The 12,496-nt window shown below is 39.8% G+C and overlaps 1 long non-coding RNA gene across 3 annotated transcripts; it reads right to left on the minus strand.

The window, feature by feature from the left end:
* Nucleotides 1-213: 213 nt before the first annotated feature.
* Nucleotides 214-7,548, minus strand: LOC130091941 (uncharacterized). Of its 3 annotated transcripts, none has more exons than XR_008807881.1 (3): nucleotides 7,404-7,548; nucleotides 610-1,251; nucleotides 214-470 (listed from the first exon to the last, which is right to left on the minus strand). It is a non-coding gene; the product is annotated as an uncharacterized LOC130091941 (long non-coding RNA). The 3 variants fall into 3 exon arrangements; XR_008807882.1 differs by lacking the exon at nucleotides 214-470 and having other exon boundaries at nucleotides 544-1,052; nucleotides 1,136-1,251; XR_008807880.1 differs by lacking the exon at nucleotides 214-470 and having other exon boundaries at nucleotides 544-895; nucleotides 987-1,251.
* Between the last annotated feature and the right edge of the window lie 4,948 nt (nucleotides 7,549-12,496).

Here is a 12,496-nt window from a genome sequence, read left to right on the forward strand (position 1 = left end):
GTTGTTGTATTGTTTTGTATGAATTTCGATACCTAAAGGCAGAATATAAGATGAAAAAGTTCGTTATTTTCAGTACTCACTTAAAACTGCTCCTCCCCCCAAACGGATCGCTTGACGACGTCATAAGAGGGAGACGTCTCCCCAGGTCGCTGAGAAAGTGAGTGTGGTACCTGCCATGCAGTATACCTTATTTCAGGTCTCACTACGCCACCCCCTGATGATGGGCAGGAGGAACCACAGATCTTCTCGTGAATGTAGTGTGGCTAATAATATGTTTATCCCCGCAAAGGGACAGTCAACAAGAGTCAAATATGTAAATATATTCCAAAATTATTACATATTTTTTGTGCAAAAAGACGTAGAAAAGTTATTAAAATAGATCTTAAAAATTCTGGGATAAATGACTGGTGGATTTTCCTCAATCTAGGAAGGTCGGATCAGCCAATGCAAAACCCCTGCTCAGGAGGCCCCTGGGGAGACAGAAACAGGAGACAGCAACCCAGCACCAGTCGAAGCAGTCGAAGCATGCAACACAGCAAGCTATACACACTTCAGACTTTTAGATACCACTACAAAATATCACACCGTGTTGTAGTTATAAGTGCACACCAATACAGTGTCTCTCCCAGTGTGGTCCCCTGAAGAGAAGGGGCAAAGCATCCGTATAGATCCGGCCTTGTACAAGGATAACCTACGCAAAAGACATGGTTAGGGAGGAGAACCACCAGCATAAAAGGCAACACTTAGTCAAGAAAAATAAAATAAAATGCTAGTATGAATTTGGCACATGAGTGGCAAAATTACAGGTAACCAAACAATAACAAAAAAAATCAAACAACAGGAACCAATAAAGAAATGCTTATAAAACACATGGAAACAGTGGCTGGCCTGGTCCCTTTTCAAGAGAAACCAAGCATGTTAGTTACCAACCTCATTAAACAGCATTAGCATTATCAACTCAAACATAACTAAAAATATAGGCCTACTTTTCAGTATGCTCAACTGTCCCACAGCGCATTAACACATGCAGAGAAAAGGGGAACGTTCCGTTGCTACGGACAGAGAAAGTTGTTAAAACATGTCTCAATGCAAGTATAACACATTCAATGGAAAATGTACATATTGAGGCATTTACCAGTGCATTGCAGTCCAGCAGCTCAAGTCACACTGGAGGTGATCACATAAAGGTTAAACTTCCATACAGACGCCTGTGTCCCCCGTGAAGAGTAGACACGCACTTCTAGAATTACCCTTAATAAAATGAAATAAATAAGTATTAAAATTCAATGGCAGTAATTAAACATGCTCCACAACAGGGGTCGGCAACAGGCGGCCCGCGGGCCAAAACTGGCCCGCCGGCAATAATATCTGGCCCGCGCCGCAGCCTGAAAAGTTCTGAAAGACATTCAAAAGAGTCTGTGGATCGCTAGACACACCTCTAAAATAACCGTCATGAAATGTCTAATATTATAGACATTATGCGTCTCTATAGCACGCGTTGTGTTTATCGTGCAATTTATACACGAAAATGTGTTTTTACGTGCATATGATACGCAGTTTTTCGCGTGCATTTGATACGCACTTTATTGCGTGTAATACACACGCATCCCACACCACTAATCCTACCCAACCTATAATACACACGCACCAGACACCACTACTAAACCTACACATGCGTATCATATGCACGTAAAAACTCTTTTTCGCGTATAAATTGCACGATAGACACAATGCGTGCTATAGAGATGCATTTAGTGTGATCGGGTTGTCGTTGCAGATAAGACACACCGGCTTTGCATTTACAAAACTAGGTAGGATGAACGCATAGTTGTCTTTTTATTATTCTTTGTATAACTATTTTCGCTGTCAACTTCCCTTTTTAGACTCTTTGATAGTGCCATTTTCTCTCACCAGCTTAAATGTTAACACGACGTAATAGCGTAAAAAAAGTAGCTATGCAGTTTAGTAGGCTATGCGAGGATGCCAAGGAATAATTCTAAGTTTAAAAGTAGTCTACGTCAAATAATTATTACAATAAGTTAGACTCCATTGTGTAACAAGCAAATTAAAATGATACACATTTATTCACAATATGGAAAGAGGAAATAAAACATAGTTCGTTAAGAGCATGACTCAAAAATGCCATTAATGGGCTTATTCAAATCCTCTTTTATTTTTTTAGTTATTTTTATCCATTCCGCATCTCCCACATGTGTGTTTCAGCAAGGCGGGATGTGTTGCAAGATGCCGCAATATATCGGGAGACATGTGGGTCAGACATGATTTTGACCACTTCATTAAGTTTTGTTTTGTAGAAAGCCTATCTAAAAATTTAATTTTGTTTTGTATCATTTGTATCTTATTTTTAATCAATGTTTTATTGCCTGTATTTAATAAAAGCAAATATAGCAGACAATATAATCAGACATGGAGGCGCCGGCGAGATTGCATTGCTCGTGAACTGGAGCTCATCTCATAAATTAACCGAAACTCAGCGTTTAAGCTGCCTCACAGACACGAAAATATATAGAAAGCTTAAAAATGTCTAATTTTAAACGAAACAATTCAAAACGAAAAGAAACCGACTACTCTCTGCTTAGGGACCTTTCGGTATTTATGGAAAGGGCCACCGGAGGAAAATAGGGGAGGGTCATGTCTTTTTATTCTTTGTTGAGGGGAGGGTCATCCAACTTTTTTAGTCTATAGGGGAGGGTCACCCAACTTTTGTATTCATCAAAACAGCTACATTTCAAAGTGGCTTGTTTGGTGCATATTTTTTCCATGTAGCTTTATGTAGCTCTCTCGGTCTCGGCCCCCCATCGCTATCTATGGTCTGACCCAACAAAAATCTAGTTTGGCGCTGTTTGACAGTGCGCGCGCACTTCAGTACGCGCTCAGAAAAAGTGTATTAGAACAGAACGCCAAAGTAATGTTTACCCGGCAAAGCTTTAAAGCACGAGCAAATAATGAACTTTTGGGATTGCGAATAAGTGCAGTGTCCTGTGAGTGTAACTCTACCGCTGCATTAACATGTGATGTGAATGTACGTCGAGTTTTACAGTATTGGGACTGAGGCGCCAGAACTGCAGCTGATATAATGTGCGCTGTAGCACGATACTACCATATTTCAGTTTCCATTCTTATTGTGTTTCCACAACAATGTTAGTGAGCAAATCTACTGAAATTGCCCCCATAACAGTGGAGTGTGATGTGTTGGACATAGGGCTACCACATTTTTAAATTACTATTAGTATTATTTGAAGTTAACATAATAAAATAGACCTACACCAAAAAAACTAGTTGAGGATAAATTATTTAAAATTGGGCAATTCCAGCGTTATGGATGTCACATTTGCTGTCAAAACATGAAATATAAATTCTCAGAAAATGCATTTAATACTGAAACGCCTGTTTATATATTCATACTCCAAGGCGGGCTTACACGGTGCGATTTTTTTTATTTTTATTTTTTTTGCTGTTTTACGAGCTCGCAGATTTTTTTTTTCACTCGGGAGAAATCGCGTGGAAATCGGTTGTGCTCGCATGTTGCGGCTCATGTCGTGTGCTAGGAAGATACGAGCCGAGCCGAACCTCTCGACCTCACGATAATTTTTAAACATGTCTAAAAAGTTCGGGAGCTGTAGGCTTGGATTCGTGACGTGAGGTGTGTGCGCTGTGCGGTTGAATGAGCCGATGTCTCGATCTATCTGAATTTGACCAACCAGGAGCTGAAGAAATCCACAGAAGAAAGACGAAAATGGCAGCGCCACCGCGAATTTGGACTATTGAAAGGGAAGCCTACTACTTTATTATGATTTTAGTATCATAATGATTAATAAATGCATGCACAATTATCAGTGAACTTGATAAATGTTGCGAATATGTTTTAATATGCACAAACAAATGCCTTTCAACTTGTGTGCAAAATTCAGAATTTAATAAATGTGCAGCAATTTGTACAAATAGAGTCTGTATATGTGTTGTAGCCATAATAAGCGCATTTTCATATTATAATATTTTTTTCCATCTATGTTAATTATGAAAAGTATAGCCTACGCAATATATCGGGAGACATGGCCAGACATGATTTTGACCACTTCATTAAGTGTTGTTTTGTAGAAAGCCTTTCTTTAAAGTGAATTTCGTTTTGTATAAATTTTATCTTAATTTTAATCAATGTTTCATCAACAAATTGTCTGGATTTAATATATAAGAAGTAAATCGTAGAAAATCATCATGACACGGAGGCGCCTGCGTGTGAACTGGACTCTTGTCTAATAAATTAACCGAAACATCATAGGCTGTAGTAGGCTACTTGCCTCACAGAACTGATAAATATATAGAAAGCTTGACATGTCTACTTTTTAACAGAACAATTCAAAACGAAAGAAAACAGACAGACTGCTCTCTGCTTATGTAATCCGAAATGTGCATTTCTCTCTGGCGCTTTCACTATTGCGAAGATCGCGAGTCAGCATCGTCACCTTTATATTTGCAACCGACACTGACAAAGACTTGTTTATTAATAAACAATTAAAATGTCCCCTTGATATATTATTCATAATCGTTACTTTTGCTGGTTCTTTGTGGCAGCTTTAAGATACTGTATTGGCAGCGCCACCCTTAGAAAATCGCTTGGGTGTGAACACAAAACACGCGTTGAAAAACGCTGACGAATAACGCGAGCCGATATTCGTCCCGGTGTGTACGAGGCTTTACATTTTACATGAACGCGTCACCACTGCATCAGCCCCGAAAACATGATTTTTTTTTCCAAATCAAAAATTGTGATTTGTAGGTTTGGTCTATCATTACAGCAAGATGAGAAAGCAGGAGTTTAGTCGTTTATCATGGAATGGCTATCTGAACATCTTTGCCAAGCGCAAACCAGAAAAGTAGCCTAATCAATAAATTATCGGGGAGGGTCATGCCTTTTTTCACAATCCATTTGGAGGGTCATATAAAAAATTATTGCTGGCGAAGGGAGGGTCAAGTCTTTTTTGACTACAGATCTCAAATCTCCTCCGGTGGCCCCTTAAAGGGTTAGTTCACCCAAAAATGAAAATGCTGTCAGTAATTACTCACCCTCATGTTGTTCCAACCCCGTAAGACCTTCGTTCATCTTCGGAACACTAATTAAGATATTTTTGATGAAATCTGAGAGCTGGATCACTCCTCCATAGGCTTCTTCAGGGATTGAACTTGCCGGCCTCGAAAAGTTATTAAAGACATTGTTAAAATAGTCCAAGTGACTACAGTGGCTCAATCTTAAGTTTATCAAGCGACGAGAATACTTTTTGTGCGCAAAAACAAACAAAAATAACGACTTTATTTCAACTATTCATATCCATCTCCTTGGGCCTCGAGTCAGTTCACTAGTGTAATAGCGTAAGCTTCTGTTGTTGTACGTCACACGCATCACGCACATGACCAGCGTCGGCCAATAGTGAGCCTACGTGTGACGTAGCTCTACGGAATCACACTACGTTAACTGACTCGAGGCCCACAGAGAAGGAAATGAATAGTTGAAATAAAGTTATTTTTGTTTGTTTTTGCGCACAAAAAGTATTCTCGTCGCTTGATAAACTTAAGATTGAGCCACTGTAGTCACTTGGACTATTTTAACGATGTCTTTAATAACTTTTCGAGGCCGGCAAGTTCAATCCCTGAAGAAGCCTATGGACTAGTATGGAGGAGTGATCCAGCTCTCAGATTTCATCAAAAATATCTTAATTCGTGTTCCGAAGATGAACGAAGGTCTTACGGGGTTGGAACAACATGAGGGTGAGTAAATACTGACAGAATTTTCATTTTTGGGTGAACTAACCCTTTAAATAAATAACGAACAGTCCCTTATGTAATCCATATGAAATGTTCATTTCTCTCTATAGGCGCGTTAACTACTGCGGTCACTATTGTAGCCGACTGAGCCGACACAAGACACTTATAAACAATTAAAATGTCTCCTTGCTATATTTGAAACATTCATAATCATTACTTTTGCCGATTCCTTGTGACAGCTTTTGCGTTATTGGCAGCGTCACCCTCTGGTTACATGAACACGGCGTCACCACCGAATCAGCACCGAAAACATGGGAATTTTTTTAGACAATAATCCCACGACCTATTCGATATTCTATAATTAAATCAACAAATCGAATATTCGAAAATCGTGACTCATCCCTACTGCTTTATTAAGGTATCCAGTATAAAACCCAGGCACAGCCACACTGACTGTCCTACTACAGTATTTAACACAGAGTAACAGCTGACTAACATTCTAGTTGCATTTTTCATCAATTAATTTCTTAAATTATCCATTGACTATGTTCTGGCCCGCCATCTAGTGTAAAAATTTTTTTTTGGCCCGATGCCAACCTTACTTGCCGACCCCTGCTCTACAATGACCAGTTATACCTAGGGATGGCTGACACGAAACAGTCGTTCCGAAGCTTTGCGAGATCCCGAAGCGCAGATGTTTCGAAACACTGATCCGAAGCGTGATTCAAAACACCCACGTCACGTGACTATGGCCAAACGAAGCCTCGAAAGTGTTTCATCAGGTGTGATCTGCAGAATCAGCGTTTGATTGACACGGTCGGGAACAACAGACCACACAATCGCACATCTGTATAAAAGTGAAATCAACGCATATTGACCTTGTGGGTTTTTGTGAGAGGAGTTTGATTTTGAGATAGCGGATTTTGGTGATATAGTGACATAGTGCGATTTGATTATAGGCTATTTAGGCTTAGCCTACATTTAAATTTACACAACACATTGACTGATGATAGGCTAGAGACAGACAGAGTATAGCCTACATATAGTGACACATTAATAGATGCATAGATATAAATATAGACAGATAGATTAATAGATAGATTTGCCCAGAACTCATGATCCACTAACTTAAAGAGAGAGCAGTAATCTTTCCTCATTTGTATGTCCTAGCTAAAAAATATCTTTGCATGCCAGCAGCAACAAGTGTCCCTTGTGAGGGGATTTTTTCAAAGGCTGGAGAAATTATCTGTAAAAAAAGAAGTAGGCTAAGTCTTTCCACAGCAGAGAAAATAATATTTTTGAATAAAAATCTTTAAAAAAGTGAGACATTGTGGCTTGATTTATTTGATTAATATTCATTTTGCAGGACCAAAATAACATTATGCACAGTGAGGAGCCTACAGGTTACAAGCTTCACATATTAGAAAAATACAATAATAAAAAAACAACACATTTTGTAATGGCTCGTCAAGGTTGTTTCAGATCAACACCTGCAAGTGACAACTAGGTGTCACAGTGGAGACGGGTGTCGGATTGATTCGAAGCCGCGAAACAATATGGCCCATTTGGTTCAACTGTTTCATTGCTTCACGAAGCCTCGATCTGCCCATCACTAGTTATACCTGCATGAAATGAGAGTCCAACTCACACAACCGCGTCTAGCATCAACAGAAAAGATGTCTGCCTTGCAGCCAGCAAACATTTATCAATTCCTGATTAGTCATTTGACCTTACAACAGATCACATGATCCTGGGTGTTGAGTGAATGTGCTGTTGTATGCCTGCCTGAGTAGATCCCCACGAGTTTGTGAGCTGTGTTGATAATAGTACGAGTGATAGAGCGAGAGAATTAGTGATTAGGACATTTATTTATTTATTTAGTTAGCTATTGAAGTTAGGTATACGCAGGCGTATTTTCACGATGGTGAATGGCTGCGTTTGTGCTGGGTGCAAAAACACAGTTAAAAACCGGTCACAGAGTCCACTTTTTCCCAAAAAGCAGGTCTGTGTTGCGTGCCTGGGTCAACTTTGTTCAGACCAAACGCGCTGCTTCGGTATCCAAGACTTCGGTCATTTGCAGCGCACATTTCATCCAGTTTTTATGTTACCACTGTTCGATCGCGCCCGCGTCTCTCTCTCTCTCTCTCTCTCTCTCTCTCTCTCTCTCTCTCTCTCTCTCTCTCTCTCTCTCTCTCTCCCACTTCAGTGCTGCTTCACACACACCAACATATTTCAGCATTGCAATCTTGACACCGCAGCCTGTTCATTATAGCCACGGAGCTTCAGAGCTAAGGCGGAGCTACAGATTATGTGTCCCTAAATAACCCGCGTATCTAACAGTAGTTCCGCATTAATTAATTTGCACGCGAGTGTTATTTATTTTTATACCGTGTATTCTCCGTGTATATTCATGCACCGAACCGTGACGCCCATACCGTTTTGGTTCAATACAAATAGCGCTACATTTACCGTTCCACCTCTAAGTTATGCCTATATGCACCTGCCCAACTCTCCACTGGTTCTCTTCACACACACCAGATATTTATGTTTCTTCGATAGGAATTATTTAAATTTCTGTTTGGCTCCTCATCTGTCTCACCTGGGAGGCTCAAAATTGTATGGCTGTGGGCCATCGTAGGTTTGAGGGGGATTTTGGATCTCCTTAGACTCAAAACTCCCGATACTTGAATAGAACTTTTTTGGCACGTCTCCCTCTACTGACGTCACAGCTCAGCTGTGTTTTAAAAATATGATCTTGACAGAAATGGCTATAAAGCTTACTGTAGGGCAATTACAGTAATAATTTTAATGATAATTACATTTTCACTCATATTAAATAAGGGTTAGATGTCTATCTAAAAAAAAATTTAACCTGACATACACACGTTAACCATGAACACAAAGGTAAACATCTGTGTGAAGAGTTTTGTCTCCAGCGCCTGTGCTTTTCCAGACAACTTATTGGATTCTAGCTCCAGGATTACCTTCTGGAGCACTTCAAATGTATAACGGAGCTCTTTTGGGTAGGTAAGATTTAAAGAGTAAATCAGTCCAAGAAGCATGGCTGTAGCCATTGCTACATTACCTAAACAAGAGAGTACCTCCACACCTTCCAGCACAATGCCGACATCTTCAGGGTCTTCTGTTGCCTCTGCAAATTCATGCTTTACCACATAGATTCCCATTACTGTCTTCTTGATGTCCGCCTCTGCGCTCTCAAAGTTAACATCCTTCGGGAATAAAAAATAAATACAATTAAATTATATTACATATAAAAAAATGAAGACTTCCAGAAAATATGCTGTATACAGTATGTGACTCATATTCTAATTGGCCAATCTGTCCTGTAAAACAATCAAATGGACAGGCATTAAAGGGGATAGTTCACCAAAAAATAAATTCTGTCATTAATTCCTCTCCCTCATGTCATTCCAAACACGCCTTTCAATCATCTTCAGAACACAAATTTATATTTATTTGATGAAATCCAAAGAATTTCTGAACCATCAATATACAGCAACATGATTGCAACTTTCAAGGCCCAAAGGTAGTAAAGACACAATAGTCAATGTGACGACAGTAGTTCAATCAAAATATTATGAAGCGACAAGAATACATTTTGTGTGCAAAAAAACCCCAAATAATGACTTAATTCAACAATTTCTTCTAATCTGTGTCAGTCTCCTACACTGTGGATGTAGTAAATACACTGCAGCGCTTCCAGGTTCTACATCAGAACTCCACCTCATTATTGGCTAGCTCCTTCGTCAGAATCACACACAGGCGCCATGGTGCTCACGGGAACAGCATCACCCAATGGTGAGCCAATTAAACTTTAGTTTACAAAGACGTGAAACTCACCGAGTGGTCTGGGGTGTTCATTGATATGCTCACACAAAAATCACTGTAAAAGATGCTTTCCAACAGGTTTTATCGTAGTTTTTGGGGGTGGGGTGGGGGGTTGGGGCCCAGCAGCAGCAGCATGTGTCCACATTTCAATCTTAACCGTTCTATTTCATCAGAAACAATCTTAAAACAGGGCTTTATTTAAAGGACAAGTTCGGTATTTTACACTAAAAGTTGCCAGCCAGTATTTTTTAGAATTTTCACAAAACTTTAATGGTCTCCAAAATATTTTGTTGTATGCATTTCTGGATAAAATATTTATCAAAAGAAAGAGGCTATGCTTTTAAACAAACCAAACCGTTTTAGGCTCTGTTCACGTTGCGTCTTTTGCACGTTCAAATTCGTTATTAGTGATTATTTGCTTTTGATGAAAGAGAACTCCAACTCACCAAATACACCTTCACCAGATTATGTGGATCTTCATTCAGGTAGATGCATAGCCCCTTGAGAATGCACTCTCGCTTGGTCTCTATGGTGCCATTCTGAGAATACAGACATAATGATACATTTTATTAAAGATTTGTTTAGTGTTGGTTATGTACATTTAATTTACATAACACCCTCCTATACAATACACATCAGCCCTTATGCACTACAGAGCACTACAAAAATATCTTGTTGTAGAAGAAAGCAATTTAGTAAAACAAACAAATAAAAACAATATAACCTGAGATATTGCCAGCATCACATCCTGAATCCTTTTATTGACTACTCCGCCCCTTTTGGTAAACACCTTTAGCAGATCATCAGAAAACCGATCCAGTTGTGACAGGAACTTGGATTGTAAAGGAACGGTTGTGATCCGACGAAATTCAGCATTGATCTAAAGACATAAGTTAGAAAGGTCTTGTTTATGGGCAATTCAACATAGACTACAGGACAGCTCTGATAGAAAGGAAACATTCAAATCACTTACCTCGCGCACTTGAAAAAGAGCAGGCCATTTGCTTTTGAAGGCTGCGACTAAAGGGGAATCATGGACAATCTCATGCCTTCTGTAAGCGAAAGTCATGTCCATCATCTTCCTCACGGTTTCGTCATTGTTTTTTTTTCTTCAGTTCAGCAAGAAGATCCACCCTCATCTTTTCCTGGCTTTCTGCTGTTTCACCTGCAGGAAATCCTGGACAGTAGTTCACTTCTGCCGCCTTATGCTTTTTTATCCCATAGGCAGGGCTGGACGTTCCTTTTGGTTTGTGCTTAAGGGCATTTACTGTAACTTCAGGGCATCCCAGGCTTCTCAATCTGCTCCTGTAGTTTGCAAGTTTATACTTTAAACTCATCTTCCATCCACTGTAGCCGCTGACAGAACCTTGCTTTTTAAGGCATGGATGTTTGGCTACCAATGCTTCTGCCACATCACTGAACTCGCTGTCAGATGGATATGCCTTGTAGTTAATTATTTCCTCTGCCAAAGCATCAAGGATACGTGACTTGAGTTTGGGGTCAGGAATGCAAAATTTGCCATCAGTCCTGAATGCTGAGTTGCCCTGATCCAGTTTCAATTGCACAACATAAGGGAAACGCGGTAAAATGAAAGGTGTTGGCCATAATGATGACCTAGCTGATGTGGACTCAGAAGAAGACAAAATGTCAGTGTCTGCAGATGAGTTCTCAGTATCAGCATCACAGGAGTCAGAAGAAAGAGAATGGGCAAGAGGAGTGGACTCAGCAGCCATATGCCTGAAGGAAATGGAGCTAGAGGTAAAAAAAAAAAACCCTGACTGTGTCTTTGTCATTGAGGTCAGAGACTGATGTCAAGTTCATGAACTCATTGAAGTCTTTATCCATATATTGAAGTCAAAATTCCTGCCCTTGGAGACCGCATTCATTTTCAATCTTTTTGGAGAGTGCATTCAGAGATGCTGGCATGCCATCACTGAAAATTAGCCTCTGTGAATTGTCATTTCCCCATATTATCCGGAGTTTGAATGATGCCATTTCCTTTCTTACCTAATCTGTAAAAGACAAGACCATGTTTTAGTGTCAACCACATATATGAAACCAATTTAGTAACATAATTTAAATCTGAACAATACATAGAAAAATTACAATGTTTATAACATCATTACATGGCCACAAAAAAGGAAATGTTTTGCAGAGCCATGGACATTTTTACACAATGATTATGTAAAGCAGCCATTGTCACGGTCAGGAACCGTTTCAAAGTAACCATCCTCATAGATTCAATGGAGTAAGCTGCCAAAGGATATGGATCAGGTAAATCAGCAACTTCAAGCAAGGTGATATCACGTGTAGCATGTATTTCAAAGGCACGGTAGTGTTCTCTGTACCAGCCTTTTCACGATGAAGCACAACCTTTCCTGAACCAAGCAGATTTGAAGGATCTCACTTGAGTCTGGCAGCCCACTTGTAGAGCCTTGTGCAACTATCATTCCATTTCTGAGCTCAACACCCTTACTGATAACTTTTTTGGTCAGGTGTACTTCACTTGTACTTGGATACTTAAACTTAATTCTCTCAGCAGCTGCTTGATTCAAAATATCAACTGAAACAGTTGATACATCATGGACTTCAAAGTCAGGCTTCTGTAGGCTACAAGGTCTCATGTAGTAAGAAATCATCAGCTGGTGTTTCACTGCTAATGACAGCGGCACATTCTTAAAGCATTTTGTATGGTGTGAGACCTGCTTGAAGAAGCTGTGCTTAGCTTCAAACCGCATGGTCCACTGCACTACAAGTGGACCATGTAGCTTTGTGAGCTCAGGGTAGTGCTCCACAAAATGATGTTTGGGTCACAACAGAATTCCTGGAAAAAGCTCTGTGTACTTCTGTCTATGTTCAGTAATGT

The sequence above is a fragment of the Rhinichthys klamathensis genome, unplaced genomic scaffold, assembly GCF_029890125.1.
Source record: "Rhinichthys klamathensis goyatoka isolate OS25496 unplaced genomic scaffold, OSU_Roscu_1.1 h1tg000173l_1, whole genome shotgun sequence".
In the NCBI taxonomy this organism is placed as follows: domain Eukaryota; kingdom Metazoa; phylum Chordata; class Actinopteri; order Cypriniformes; family Leuciscidae; genus Rhinichthys; species Rhinichthys klamathensis.